At 38.8% G+C, this 15,485-nt stretch overlaps 1 pseudogene; it reads right to left on the bottom strand.

Moving 5' to 3' along the window:
* Positions 1-9,661: 9,661 nt before the first annotated feature.
* Positions 9,662-13,259, bottom strand: LOC117904224 (annotated as a pseudogene).
* Between the last annotated feature and the right edge of the window lie 2,226 nt (positions 13,260-15,485).

Raw genomic sequence — 15,485 nt, 5'->3', positions numbered from 1 at the left:
TCTTGTTCATTACAAGGGAGCTCTGCATTCCTAGAATATGTAGCTTCTTTGTTTTGCTTGGAGTTCATGCGTTGACTTCCAGGCTGTCGGCTACAAGGAGAGCCCGATGAGGACACCTGAATACACAATACTTCATTCTCCTCCCTGAGTCTCCTTGTCTTGCGGAGTAGGAGTTGCATCTATCTCTTGCTGTCGCGCTGGCGTCTTTCCATACTCTCGCGCCAATTGAAGTAGTCCTCGCTACCCATGGCCGACGATCGACTTTTGGAATGTGTTGACATCTTTATTGGTTTCCCACAAATGACGCCAATATTGATACCAAGCTAATTAAGAATGGATTCCTCCCTTAAATATGGCAGCGAAAGCTCCTGTTCCGGTGCAGGAATTTGGGCTTTCGATTTTCCTGCACAAAGATGTTCGGATGGGTTGTTCGAACACACTCTCCAAAGCTCAAGTCAGACTTTTGGAATGAATATAAACTCTTTAGAGAGAGAGAAATAGAGAGAGAGAGAGAGAGAGAGAGAGAGAAAGAAAGAAAGAAAGAAAGTGAGATAACTCACAGTGTTGTCTCCCTCTCTATTCTGTTTCAATAGGGTTTTTATAGTGTTCAAAGGTGGATGGCACAGTAGTGTTGTCCTGGCCCTTGACTCAACACTGTAATGATGATTGCGCAGTAGCGACATGGCAATCATCACAACTATAAGGCGGCTGGCAGCTGCGTCAGACAGAACGTCATGAGGCATTTTACCGTCCCTTTAATCCCGTTGAAGGTCTAGGACTGGACATGCTTGTCAGACATGCTTGTCCATTGATGTAGACGTAAGAAATGGAAGAGTCCCATCAGTCACTGCAATGTCTGATAGCCATCGTCTCATATATCAGAGAGGATTTGGGACTGTTAGGGAGATATGGTCTTCTTGGTGGCGCAAATGGTCCGGACAGGGTGTCTCCGAATGCCTTGAAGGCTGTCCGGACAGTGATGAAAGAAGTGACACGTGGTTGAGCTGGGACAGTGCCATGTGGACAGATGCGTGGAAGTATTCGTGGGTGGACACGTGGAAGTATTCGTGGGTGGACACGTGGAATAAGGCCTCTACATTTGCTATTGTTGTTCCTACTGTTTTTATTCCAACTCATGACGAAGTTAAGATAGTTGATTATGCATGGCGTCTTACTCATCTAAAAGATGCTCAAGTTAACGATTTCCTTCTTTATTTCCAAATTCTCCATTCATGACTTTTTTACTCATGCTGAGATGTTATTCTCAACAACTTTCCCATAAACAACACCAAATGAAGTAGTTGTGATTAGCATTTCCCTATTTTTTTTTTTTTATTAATTTAGCTACAAGTTTACAAGATTGATGAAAGATGATCCCCTCCTACTTTATGGCATAAACCTTATATAATCTTCTCCTTTGTCATTGCTTCAAGCTTTGGGCTCATTTTATTGAGTTTAGGGCACATCAGAATAAGAGTGGTTGAGCTCTGCTTTTTAAGGGCAAGTTGTCAGGTCAACATATAGGTCTGAGGGTTGTTTTCTTTCATAGTCCTTATTTTTGGGATGAGGTGATTTTGTACATCCTCACTATTCATTTTAAGCATTCGTTAATTTCAAATTTAGGGTTTGAAAGATATCAAGCCCTTTTAGAATAGCTTCAAGAAGGCTCTTACATTTGATAGGATTTAGTTCAAGAAAGAAACACAGGGGAGAAAGAGAAAGAGCTTGTGAGAGAGAATCAGGTTTAGTCTTCCTTCCTTGATACAAATGATTGTCATTGGCATGACTCATGAAGACTTATTTTTTTTAGGATGGGGGCAATCACCAACTATTAATTTATACAAATTCTACGACATACTAGAAAAGCTTGAGTTTTGAACTAAAATAACATCTTTGAAAAAAAAACCCATAAAATAAACCTCTTCATGTAATAATTCTCAAACTAATCCATTTTAGCAACTTGAACATTCATGTGGCTAGAGATTTTTTTCCTTTTTTTTTTTTTTTTTTTGTCATAAAACCATAGTTAGTAACTATGTTTTTGAATTTTTTTTTTCAAACATAAAACCATATGATTTTAAGTTTAAATTTAAAATTGTAGTCACCAACTATGATTTTAATCATTTAAAAAAAGAATTAAACTACAGTTATCAATTACAATTTTGTAACGTGGTGGATACCCACATGCATAAGACATTAGTTTGAAAAGGTGTGTAACCAAGTTAGTTATGACCATGACTACTTGTTGAGTCTTAAGCCAGGCTAGGTCTTACTTCAACTTGGGTCTCGAGCTCAAACTCTTATGGCCTTACCTAGGCATAATAAAAAGTGACTTTGAATGTGTCATTTCACTATTGATAAATGCACCATAAACACGGTTTACCAAGCTATAGAACAAGTCCAAATCAAACCTATTTTACATAGTCCAGCCCTCCAAGGGGCACATAGATCAACAAATCCAACTCTATTTTCCACTCAGGATCCATGGCACCCTTGTGTTTAGGTGGGTTTGATCCAAGTACACAACTTTAAAAAGTAGAATAGTTTAAGATTATTGTTGGAGATGATTACTTTATTTTTGTTTGCATATCACCATATTAGGATTGAATAAAACAAAGTAAATTAGGGGATTTTGGATTGAAGAAAACAAATGACTTCTTTTATTCATACTATTGAAATTGATTACAAGACCTTCTTTAAATAGAAGCTTATAACAGACTGTAAAACTATCTTCTTAACTTCTAGATTTGTTCTAACAAATTAATAACTAAGACAACTATTTACACGTTAACCATTGGCCTTAACAACCTCCATCAAACTCGAAGTAGCTAAGTTTTCTACTTTGAGTTTGTTTCTTAACAAATGGAACTTAGAGTTGGAAATGGGTTTTGTCAAAATATCAGTCGTTTGATCTATTGAAGGAACATGTTAAACCAACACCTTTTTTTATAGAACTTTCTCTCTTACAAAGTATAGATCTAATTCAACATGCTTTGTCCTAGCATGCAATACAGGATTTACTACAAGTTATACTATACTCAAATTATCGCATCAAATAATAGGTATTTTAGTTGTAGCTACCCTTAACTCCTCAAGTAAAGAAGTTAACCAAGTTAATTATGTCACAATGTTTGCAAGACTTCTATATTTAGATTTTGTAGATGAATGGGAAATAGTATGTTTCTTCTTAGAGTACCATGACACCAAGTTTTCACCAAGAAATACATAATAACCTAATGTAGACCTCCTATCATCTGGATCTGTGGCCCGATCAGCATAACAAAATCCCACCAAGTTCAATTGAGATGATCTTTTAAGATGTAGGCCATAATCCAAAGTCCCACTGTAGACCCTCAATTTTGTCCTTTGACACTTGCATTTATCTTAGGGGTGTCACATGCACCCAATTTTTTCCGTATGGCACCGTTATGGCCCTCTTTTGGGCTTGATTGGTTTTTGAGCCTTGTGTAGGTTCATCTGCGGTCCAATGTAGTGTGAGTGTGTAGTTCATTTTGGAGTGTCGTCATGGCCAATTCCCTAGTTGTTCACATCATGTTAAAGGAAAGAAGTGAGGTCTCCCCAAAACTTAAGTTCAGTTGGAGTTCATAGGAGCAGGTTCGAATACGGGGCACTCCGCCTTGTTTTTAGTCATATCTCCCTCATCCGAACTTGGAATCGCGTACCATTTTTTTGATGGACTCCTTGTTCTTCAAGGAATATTCTGTCAAAATTTCAATTTTTTTCTCAACCGGCTCGACCGGTCCCCAAAGCTTTAGTTCAATTGGAGTTCATAGGAGTAGGTTTGAATACGGGGCACTCCGCCTTGTTTTTAATCATATCTCCTTCATCTGAACTTGGAATTGCATACCGTTTTTTTATGGACTCTTTGTTCTTCAAGGAATATTATGTCAAATTTTCAAAATTTTTCTCAACCGACTCGACCGGTCCCCAAAGTTATAGTTCATCTAGAGTTCATTGGAGCATGTTTGAATTCAGAGCACTTGGGCTTGTTTTGATCATATCTCTCTCATCCGAACTTGGAATCGCGCACCATTTTTTTTATGGACTCCTTATTCTTCAAGGAATATTCTGTCAAAATTTCAAATTTTTTCTCAACCTGCTCAATCGGTTGGCAACCGGTTCAACCGGTTCATTGGGCTAACTTATATAGAGCATTGATTTTGGTGATTTTGAAGCCCAAATCCCACATGGCTCGGGCCCATAAGCTCCAAATTGGTCTTGGGAGATATTTTGGGTCCATTTTAAGCCTTGGTTTGGGTTCCTTGCAGCACACCATGAATCCATATGGATTCTTGGTGGTGAAGCAAGGGAGTAAATGTGGAGAGAGCAGCTCACCTCGTGGACTGTGAGGAGTGTTTATAGAGCTGGTTTTCGAGGTTGATGGGGGCACTTTCCAGAGCTAAAGGAGGGAAAAATGAAGGTGGAAGTGGGAGGAGTAGGGGTTCTAGTATAAAATCACTTTCCTTTGCATTTTTTTTCTAGGGGGAAAAACTCTGTCCAAGTTTAGTGAGGGAAAAGAACAAAGTATGGAGAAGGTTTTGAGCATATGAGAAAGTTCTGGGTGCACGTGAAGTGAGCAAAGAGATAAGAGAGTAAGAAGTTATTGATTGGTGAGGACTTGAAGGAAATGCAGCCTTGAAGCCACGCAGATTTCTACTTGAGGGGAGAACAATCTGGTAAGCTTTATGGATGCTCTTGATATGTAACTGTTGCATGTTTCATTTTTTATGTTTGCTGTGGATGTCTCATTTTAGGTTGGTTCTTATCAGGAATAGGGGAGAGTGACCTACTTTTGATGTGTCAGTAATAGGGTCACTGCCTTCATTAGTTTTGGTTTTGGTTGAAGGTCATTGTGACCTCCTGATTGTTAAGGGAAGGATTCTTATGGCATTGTAGCTTTGGATTAAGGAATTTCTTAGATGCTAGATTTAGGTGGCTATGTTGGTATGAGCGTTTCTGCCACTTGGTTTTTCTTGAAACCTCACTTGCTTGGTATTGAGAAATGGTCTCCATGACCTTCTCTATTTTTTTTTTAATTTGGGGCTACCCATCAATAATCTGGTCTTGTGGCTACATGTAGAGGTTCTATGTGGCTGAAATTTCGGTTTGCTTCTTGGTGATTCCAGTAGCTACATTGGGGGGGGGGGGGGGGGGGGGGGGGCGCGCTTTAGGTGGCTGAATTTCAGCTGAATTCATAGGCTATAGGAGACTGAAATTTCAGTTTGTTCCGTGGGATTTGGGTAGTTGTAAGTGGGAGGCTTAAGGTGAATGAAATTTCAGTTCGGCTTTAGGGGATTTAGGTGGCCGCATGTGGATGTCCATGTGGCCGAATTTCCAGTTGGGTTTCTTGAGTTCAAGGAGGCTGCATTGTTGGTTGATTAATGAGCTCTGTGGCCTTAGTTTTAATAAGGTTGGGTGGCTCGGGTTTGGTCTTCTACAAGGAACACGTTGCATTGTTTTGATCGGTTCTCCCTTATCTGGGCTCGGAATTGAGGGCCCTTTTTTTGGATTCCTTATTCTTCAAGGAATCTTCTAGTAAAGTTTCAAAATTTTTCTCAATCGGTTGAACCGGTTGGGAACCGGTTCAACAGGTTCTGCTAGGCAGCCCCAATTTATAAACACATTGCATTGTTTCAGCCTGTTCTCCCTCATCAGGGCTCGGAATTGAGCGCCGTTTTTTTTATTGGATTCCTTATTCTTCGAGGAATCTTCTGGTAAAGTTTCAAAATTTTTCTCAATTGATTGAACCAGTTGGGAACCGGTTCAATAGGTTCTACTAGGCAGCCCCGTTTTATAAACACATTACATTGTTTCAGCCGGTTCTCCCTTATCCGGGCTCGGAATTGAGCGCCGTTTTTTTTTTATTCTTTATTCTTTGAGGAATTTGATGGTAAAGTTTCAGAATTTTTCTCAATCAGTTGAACCGGTTCAATAGGTTCTACTATGCAACCCTAGTTTTAGCATGTTTTGACCCCCATTTTTGTTGTGGCTTGAGCCCTTAGGCTCCAAGGTACTTGTGGGCCACCTTTAAGGTCAGAGTTAGGTTTGGTTAGATTTCATGTGAGCCCACTTCATGGATGGGAAGAATGTGGATTAAGCGAGCATGGTTTGGTTTGATGGAATTTAGAGGAATGTGTGCAAAAGAAAGCAAACCATTTATTTCATTTCGACCTGCTTCCCTCCATTTTAGGTATGAGATTTGATGTTTGATTGAGAGTGCATGTTGTATGCTTGTATTACTTGCCTCACCTTTTCCTTGCAGCGCATGGCTGGAGACCACAAGTATGCACTTCGGCTTTGGATAATGAAATTCACATGAATGCTTGGTGCATGATTGCTATGTATACTTGTTGTGAATTTGAGCTTATTGACTGACCTCTTATGTAGCACTTGGCTGGGGACCTCAGGTATGCACTCTGATTTTAACTTGTTGAGTGTATGTGCATGCTAAATACTAGGTGAGTCTATGTGATTCATGTCATTTATTTAGCCCAAGGTTTGTTTGATTTTTGACCCATATGCTCCCATATACCTAGTTCATTAGTAGAGACCGAGTTTCGAGCCTAGAAAGGTGCTACCTCGCATGAGGTACTTTCTCGATAGGTAAATTGATCCCCGGACCTAGAATCTAGTTTTCGTAAACCGTTTTTTCCTGATTGGAGTCATACTAAGGTTTTTGTTCTTACTTAAATTTTCCCCATTTAAAAATAAAAATAAAAAGTAAGTGGCGACTCCAAAGAAAACCGTTCCTTACTGGGACGAATTTTTCAAAACTCGAAAACCAGCTTTCCCTTTCACCTTTAAAATAGCGAGTTGCGCCGGTCAGTGGATCGGGTGAGGGTCCACACCCACTCAAGTATCTTAGTATCCTCTTGACTGACTTCTAGTGAGATTCAAGTGGATTTTGCATGAATTGAGACACCTTATTAACATAGTAGGAGATCTCTGGTCTAATAATGATTAAACATTGCAAGGCTCCAACTATGTTTCTATACAGTTGTTCGTTCTCTATAGGATCACTTCTATAAGCAAATAATTTGAGTCCACTAGTCATTGGTGTACTGCTACTCTTAGAAAACTACATCTTGGCTTTGCAAAGTAAATCCTTGATGTACTTAGTTTGAGAGAGATGAAGTCCTTCAGTTGTATGTCTTACTTGAATGCTTAGAAAATAGTCTACTTCACCAAGATCCTTTAAGGTAAAGCTCTTATTTAATTGATTGATGATAGTTTGAATTTCATCACTATTACATCCAGTAACTAATATGTCATCAACATAGACGAGAACAAATATAATATGAGTAGTAGTAATCCAAATAAACAATTATTGATTGGATCTAGTTGTGATGAATCCAAAGGCAATGAGATCATTACATAGTTTCTCAAACCAAGCTCTAGGGGCTTGCTTTAATCCATATAAGGATTTGTGTAATTTGCATACCAAATGAGGTTGCTTAGGATCCACAAATCCAAGAGGTTGTTCCATGAATACCTCTTCCTATAAGTCTCCATTTAAAAATGCATTGTTAATATCGAATTGCCTAACAACCCAGTTCTTTGCTAAGGCAATAGTTAACACCACTATGATAGTTGTTAAATGGAGACTTATGAATTTTACCAAGACAATAAGTTGAACAAAAATAATGAGAATTTGAATTAGGAAGAGGTATTTTGCAATTTGTGAGTACAAATTTTACAACTTTCTCATAAGGATGGCCTAATCTATCATGCCACAAATGATATAATGAACAAGAATGGGAGAGAACAAGTATATGTAAGGCAAGGACAGATGGTGCTAGAATTGGGACCTTTGAGGAAGAAAACGGAGGTTGCAACTACTTGTTGATATCAATTTTAGTGTGGTCAAAGACATACAATCCATTTTTAAGTTTTCTCTCTAGTAGCACAGTTTTGGAAGTCTAATCTTTCACAAAACAGGAATGTGAGTGAAATTCAAAGAAAACATCATTATCATGGGCGAACTTCGAAACACTAAGTAAATTTTTTGTTATAGTTGGGACATGTAAGAGTTGCTTAAGAAAAAAAATTTAGAAGTATAAGGAGAGAAAAAGAGAAATTGACCAACATGCTTAATGGATAGACCCATACCATTTCCAATATGAACTTGATCTAATCCATAATATTCAGCCTTAGTCATCAGGTTTGTAGCATTAGAAGTAACATGGTTAGAGGCTCTTAAGTCAAGATGCCAATTGACATCATTGACAACTTTTGATGTAGCAAACATGGCTGTCATTTGGCTTCCTACACCTTGGAATTGGCTTTGAATAGAGAACTGTTGATTGTGGAACTGAGATGGTCCTATGAAACTTTGATCACAATGATAATAACAATTCATGACCATATATCCAATCTTTCCACAAAGTTGACATTGAGGTTTGTTTTGAGACCAAAAACCTCTCCCAACAAATTGGACATTAAATTGGCCTTCATGACCTTTTCCTCGATTAGCAAAACCAAAACCTCATCTAACATTATTTTGAAAATTGCCCTTTTTGCCAGAAAAAGATTGACCACCAAAGGTGTTTGGACCACCAAAGTTGGAATTGGAATTTTCTGTAAAACCATTAGTATACCTTTTTGTGCTTTGCTAAGAGTTTTGACTAGAAACAAAAATATTTGCCATGCTAGGTTGTGTAGAATCTAACTCCTTATTCTTCTTCTTTATCCTAACTTCTTGAGCTAACAACAAGGATTCTATATCATCAATTGTATAAGGGTCTATGGGTGATTCAATTGAGAGAATAAAAGTGTCATAATTTGTTGATAAACCCTCAAATATGGCATCAATGTGTTCTTTTTCAAATATTAAATGACCAACTAATCCTAGCAAATCAATACAACCTCTGATCTTTAACAAATATTCATTCATAGTCAAAGAGTCTTTCCTAGTGTTTCTCAATTGTGTTTTAAACTGAGACACTTTTGCTCGAATTTAAACAACAAAATATCTTTCCAAAGTTCGCCATACCTAAGCAGAGTTCTCACAGTTTACCATACATGCAAGAATCCCTTTAGACATTGAAGAAAGAATTCAAGACAATAGCAATTGATCTTGTTGTTCCCAATCAAGAAATTTTGGATTTACATTGTCCACTTCTTCATCTCTTGGCGTAAGTAACTTCACTGGTGGGGGTTTTGTCCCAAACACAAAATTTTGTAATTTGTGGCCTTGAATTGTTGTAAGAACTTGTTTTCACCAAGGCAAGAAGTTGTTATCCAATCAAACCAAAACAGAGTGACTAAAAGAAACAAGGATGAACATTGAAGCAGATGATGAGGCTCCACCCATGGTGGAAATTGAAGAGTTCTCCATTGCTAACACTTCAAAGCTCTAATACCATATTAGGATTGAAGAAAACAAAGGAAAACAGGAGATTTAGGATTGAAGAAAACAGAGGACTTCTTTTATTCACACTACTGAAACTGAGTACAAAAGCTTCTTTAAATAGAAGCTTATAACACTTTGTGAAACTACCTTTTTAACTTCTAGATTTGTTCTAACAAAACTAACAACTAAGCCAACTATTTATACGTTAACCATTGGCCTTAACACACCAAGCCTTGTAAGCGGTACTGAATTTCAGGTTCATTACATGACAAAAACTGAGAAACAACCTCACGCCCCAATAGCTTGGTAGCCATCTTCTGTTTGCTTCCTATGGCGATAACCCACAATAGCAACAACTACTATTGCCATCCTCAACAAAGCTACTGCCCAAACAGAATTATGTATTTTCATATTTGACTGGATCTGCAAAAAACCAAGCAACAATTAGATGTGTGGAATCAATTGATTAAGAATCAGGATAGCTTCTTCTATGCAAATGATACTGCTAAACCTATTTGCTTACTCTCTTCCTGACCCTTCATATTCATTGGAAACAACTTTACCAATCAACATTATTTTTTTGTTTGATCACCAATCAGAAACCTAGAGAAGATTTCTTCATCCCTAAGATTTGTAAATGCACTTACACACATCCATTTGAATGTGATAACGGAAAAGAGTCAAACATTTGTGAATAGAGCAAATAAAAACTCATACATGAAATGGAGCATGTAAGAGGAGCAATGGCTTTGGTGATGGCTCTGCAACCAAAATGTAGAAGAGCCCCTTTAACTCCTGTGTGCTTCTGGGTGCTACTGTAATTAGATTCCAGAATCATTGTCTCTCCGTCAGATATCTTGACAGAGCCTGGTTGAGGATAATAAGTAGACATTCCAACAATATAACCAGCGTCATTTCCTGCTTCCATCCCTTTTCCATAAATTGTAGCGAAGAGCAAATAACCCTTCCACCCTAAACTCACCACAAACAATCAGATCATTGAAGTACAACTGTAAGATAATCAAATTCCTGACAGTGAATCAATCAAATAAATATTATTGACATTGTTACATTGTTGTGCAGCAGCGAAGAGAACATGAAGATAGACATTCCAAACAAAGCCTAAAGAACAATGAATTTCGATAGGAAAAAATGAGGCTTAAACTTGATCATGATGCCATACTTTGGACTAAGTACACATGAAGCGTACACATCATGTGAAAGACTATGTGAAAGGGGTGGGAAGAAGAATGAGAAAAGTTGGCTGCAGGGGAAGGAGAGAAGTTGCTACCCTGCAGCCAACTTACCCAAAATAAAAATAATGAATAACGCATGTACATGATTGTGCACAAAAGCCTTTTTAAGTGTGATGAAAAATGACACCTTTTGGAGGACACATTTAGCAAGCACTATTCCATGAAGCCCAGCCAGCTTAACATGGGGATAGGCTTATATGTTTTTGTTAATGACACACAGAATTGATGCAATTCCATACATATCCACTGAGGAACATAGAGTCGATTAAAATCAAACATTACTAGAAAACATGGTCTGTCTTGTCAATCTCCATAGGTCCTAAAGTTTATTTGGAGTGCTTGATAGAGATACCACAGCCTTACACAGGGATGAGAGGAATGCTATTATAAAGAGAACAAATCCTTTTATTTCCCCTTGTCAAAAGACTGTCTAACTAGCATTCTATACATTTAAAGCAACTCAGGATACAATGAACATGAAAAGATGTATGATCCAAATTAGTTTGTGAAGAGTTGTCAACTCCTGATACATCTTATCTGAACAAAGTAACCTTGAGAAGATCATCAAAAGGTCGGATAAGAGGGTGTAATATAATAAGCCAGAAGAAATCAAATTTTTACTGACCTAACAGATAAAAGAGAATGGAACATGAAATGAAACAGAAGAAGAAAGCATCCAAACACGAAATTAGATGTTTCAGATCACCTCCCCATAAAGAGTTGAACCAATCCCTCCTGCATGCTGGTGGGAAACACCATGGATAACATGCCCACCAGTTGGCATGGTCAGACTTGTCCTTTTGACGTCAATACACCCATCCTAAGTTTCACCAGTGACACTGTAAGACTCTACTTCATACTCCACCTGTACATGAGAAGTACTAATAACTCAGCAACCAGAAAGATGATTTGATTAATGAAATTTCCAGGTGTGAAACACAAACCACACAAAATTTCCACCTTCTGCTTCCAGAAACTTATGACCTCAAAAACTTACTCCTCTGTTTTGTGTTCTACCCAGCTCTTCAATGAAATAAATCTAACAACATTGTTAACACCTGTTTCTTGATCTATTCCTCATACATAAGACCATGACTTTGTAAGACTTATTTTAAGTACACCACTGCACCAAATTTCCATTTCTTTTTTGAGTTACATGGAATGTGACAGACCATCTCACAGATCTGCTACTACCCAGGAGGATTTTATAGAGTCAAATTTTCCGAGACAACATGTACAAATAGTTTTAGTACTCCCCCATTGATACCCATCCTTATACTAACAGTCCTTTGCATTTGTTTATCTGTAAGAGATTTAGCACCAAAGTTGTGGTTTCAATTTATTTCATGAAGACAAATCGAGTAGTGCACACTACCAGAGCATTAGGAAATCCTATGGAAATTGAACTAGTCCCTTGTGTTTTTATGGAAGTGTCACACGCATGCACCAATGTGCACATACACAAACTCATTGCTTATTTCTATCTTACTTTAGTATGATAATGTCTCGGAAATTACACAAACAAATTAGTGTGTTCAAATGCAAAGGGAAGTTTACCAGGCAAGTATGCTTTGCACTATGATCTGTTGATGCATTTGACCTTTTCCAATCATCAGTGATGTCAAATATAAATTTTAACTGGCACCACAGAGCTATCCCGGTCAACCCACTTCATTGTATATCTCAAATAGAGGCTTCTCCTGGCACCCTCAAAGCCTTCTTTGACTCTGCATTGTGTCTTATCATAGCAGCATCTCAAGCCTCCTTCATAGTTTGAACTCAAAGGACGACCATGGGCATCATTCGTAACGTTATAGAGATCACATCTACACTCAATGCATCCCCACCTGTTTTCCACACCCCGAGTGTCAATTGCATGGGCATTAAGAAACCATTTCTCCTCATACCCATCAGGAATTTCATCTGTATTACCAACTTCTATTCCATAAGAATCTGGCACAAGTGTGGCTGTTCGCCACGTTTCAGATCCAAGGCCAAAATACTACCTAAAGAGTATTCTCACAGATTCCATTATTTCTCATAGATATGAAAGCATCAGAAGATCCTCCCTAAGCTGCACATCCTTGACTCCTAGCTGAAACCAAACCGCCTCATCCATCACACTGTAAAACTTCTTAGCCGTCTTTGCAGAAGACCTCCCTCAGACAAAACTAGCTTACTACATCCTTGCAATATACTCTCATACACCGGCACTCACTTTGCACTTTGAAAGGAGAGAGTCACTCCAAGATCCTGAAGTTTCCTGGCTAAAGTGAACAACCCCCCCTTCCTATAGGAAAAATCAATGTAGACCTCTTAGCCTCTACAGATTTAACTTAACATTGAATCAACCCTCTTTCCCCGTTAGTTAGAGCGGCTTTCCAACCCTAAGGACCTCCCACCTTCAATCTAAACCTTGCAAGTCTTCTTCCCATCCACTTCCCTATAACAAGATTACACACCATTCAACAAACAGGTAAAGCTCACCTCACCAAATCTAATCCAGTTAGAAACACCTCTTCCCCCACAATTCTACCATGAAAACATCCCTCTACCACCTCAACAACAATGTCAAAAGACTTGAAGTCCACTACGAACCATCTCTTCTTTCCTTTCTTCATTTCTTCCATTTTTCAATCTCTAGCTCTCTCTTGTAACTCCATATTCTTCACACAATTCTTCAAGAGCCCTTTGTGAAGCATTATTCGAGACACACATCTTACTACTAGCATCCTAATGCCATAGGACTTCCATACTAATAGCAAACTAAAGCCAGATTTGTTAAAAAGTAGGTATGAGCTTATTTAGAAAATAAAATAAGCAGAGTCATGTGCTCTGAATTGTGAGTCCCTTTTGTGGAATTGTATTCAGGAGCTTCCGCATCACATTTATGTTGATAGTATCTTCCAACAGCCCAGTAGTGGAGATAAGTTTCCTACAGGGGAACAGGTGATCCTGCCTCATCAACTACTTCAGCTTGGAAATCCTTGATAGCAATATGACCTCTTGGAAAGTCAAGATTTGGTCAGCCTTGTTCTCCACTGATCCTGGTGCCAAGAGAAACTCAGGCTACAAAAATACCTTGGATTTTTCTTCCCCTGTAAGAGCTTGTGAATACTGTGTGCCTAATGCAGCCAGTAGTAGTATTTCTAAGAAATGTAACCAGCCTCCACAAAATTGCCACATTTTCTGTATACATGCCAATTTCTCAAATTAAACTGAGTGCGCACCCAAAGGAAAATAGAAGTAAATAAACAAATGTACTGAAAATAAAAATAAAAATGATAACATAGACTCAGTTTCTTTTGGGGGATTCATTGAACTAGCAATTAAGCACCTACAATTTACAATAAGTTGAAATAGTATCAACAAAAGCTGGTTGTTTGAAACATGAAGAGCAATCCCTTCTTGAAATGAAATTTTCGATGTTAAATGACATGTAATTGGGTTGTGCCTGCATCTTGAACTCTTAACCTAATACTCTTTGTTACCAATGATCGAAAATAAGACAGTACAGGCAAATGGAAGAATCCCTTTAGACAAAGTATGAATTCCCTCCTGTTTTAACTTCTATAGACAACAAAAGATACCCGACAAACTCAGGCAGGAGAAAGGGGAGTAAAAAAGGAAAATATGCCGAATCTCTACAAATCTAGGAAAAGAGAAAGGTCATGGAATGGAGGTTACTCCCAAAGTAAAATTTAAAATAATGAAGAAATTAATATTCTACTATCGCCATAAAACACACTTTTCCCTAAAAATTACATAAAAGAAGTGTGAGATAAGCCTATGTGAAAATGAGAAAACATATTTCAAGACTTCATAAACACAAAAATCAATCCAAAAAGGGCCTCCCATGTGTGGGGGCCTTATCCCACGTGTACACCCACAAGTACTTCCACCTGCCTGTCCACATGGCATCACCCCATTCGGGCCACGTGTCAGATCTTCATCGTTACCCGGATAACCTCTAAGGCATCCGAAGACATCCTGCCCGGACTATCTGCGTTGCTGAAGCGACCCACACTTCCTTGATAGCCTCAAATCTTCTCTGATATACAGGATCATGGCTAGCTGACACCAGATCGGCTCCTAGGACTCTTCCCATCCTCACGTCTGCTTTAGTATATAGGCATGATCAGTCTCAGGCTATCATGAAGGTTGAGGAGACAACAAGATGTGCCATGACGCACCGTCTGACACCGCCCCAGCCACCTGCAGACGTGATGATTGCCCTGTTACTCCTACGCAATCATCACTACAAGGGCCAGCTCATCACTGTGAAGTCTACCTCCACTTTGGGATGTTATAAAAACTCTAATGGAAGAGCACAAGAAATGGGAGACAGGGAATTCTCTTACCCATTATCTCTCTCTTTCTCTCTTTAAAGGTTTCCATTCCTCTTAACGTCTAACTTGAGCTTTGGAGGGTGTGTCCGGACAACCCATCCGGACACCTTTGTGCAGGGAAGCATAAAGCCCAGATTCCGGTATTGGAACGAGAGCTTTCTATGCTACCTTAAAAGAAGGAATCCATCATTAGTTGACCAGGTATCAACATTGGCGCCATCTGTGGGAATTCAAAATACAAATGTCAGCACCTTCCAAGAGTCGGTCGTCGGCCATGGGTAGCGAAGACTACTTCAACTGGCATAAGAATACGGAAAGACGCCAACACGAGAATGAGAGATAGATGCAAGCCTTGATCCACGAGACAATGAGACTCAGGGAAGAAAATGAAGTGTTGTGTATTCAAGTATCCTCATCAGCTCCCCTCGAAATCAACAGCCTAGAAGTCAGTGCGCTAACTCTAGGCAAAACGAGAAGGCAACATCTCCTAGGAACACAGATTTCCTC

This window comes from Vitis riparia, chromosome 17, assembly GCF_004353265.1.
Source record: "Vitis riparia cultivar Riparia Gloire de Montpellier isolate 1030 chromosome 17, EGFV_Vit.rip_1.0, whole genome shotgun sequence".
Lineage (NCBI taxonomy): Eukaryota > Viridiplantae > Streptophyta > Magnoliopsida > Vitales > Vitaceae > Vitis > Vitis riparia.
Note: the sequence above shows the minus strand (reverse complement) of the source record. Positions and strands in the feature narration are given on the sequence as shown.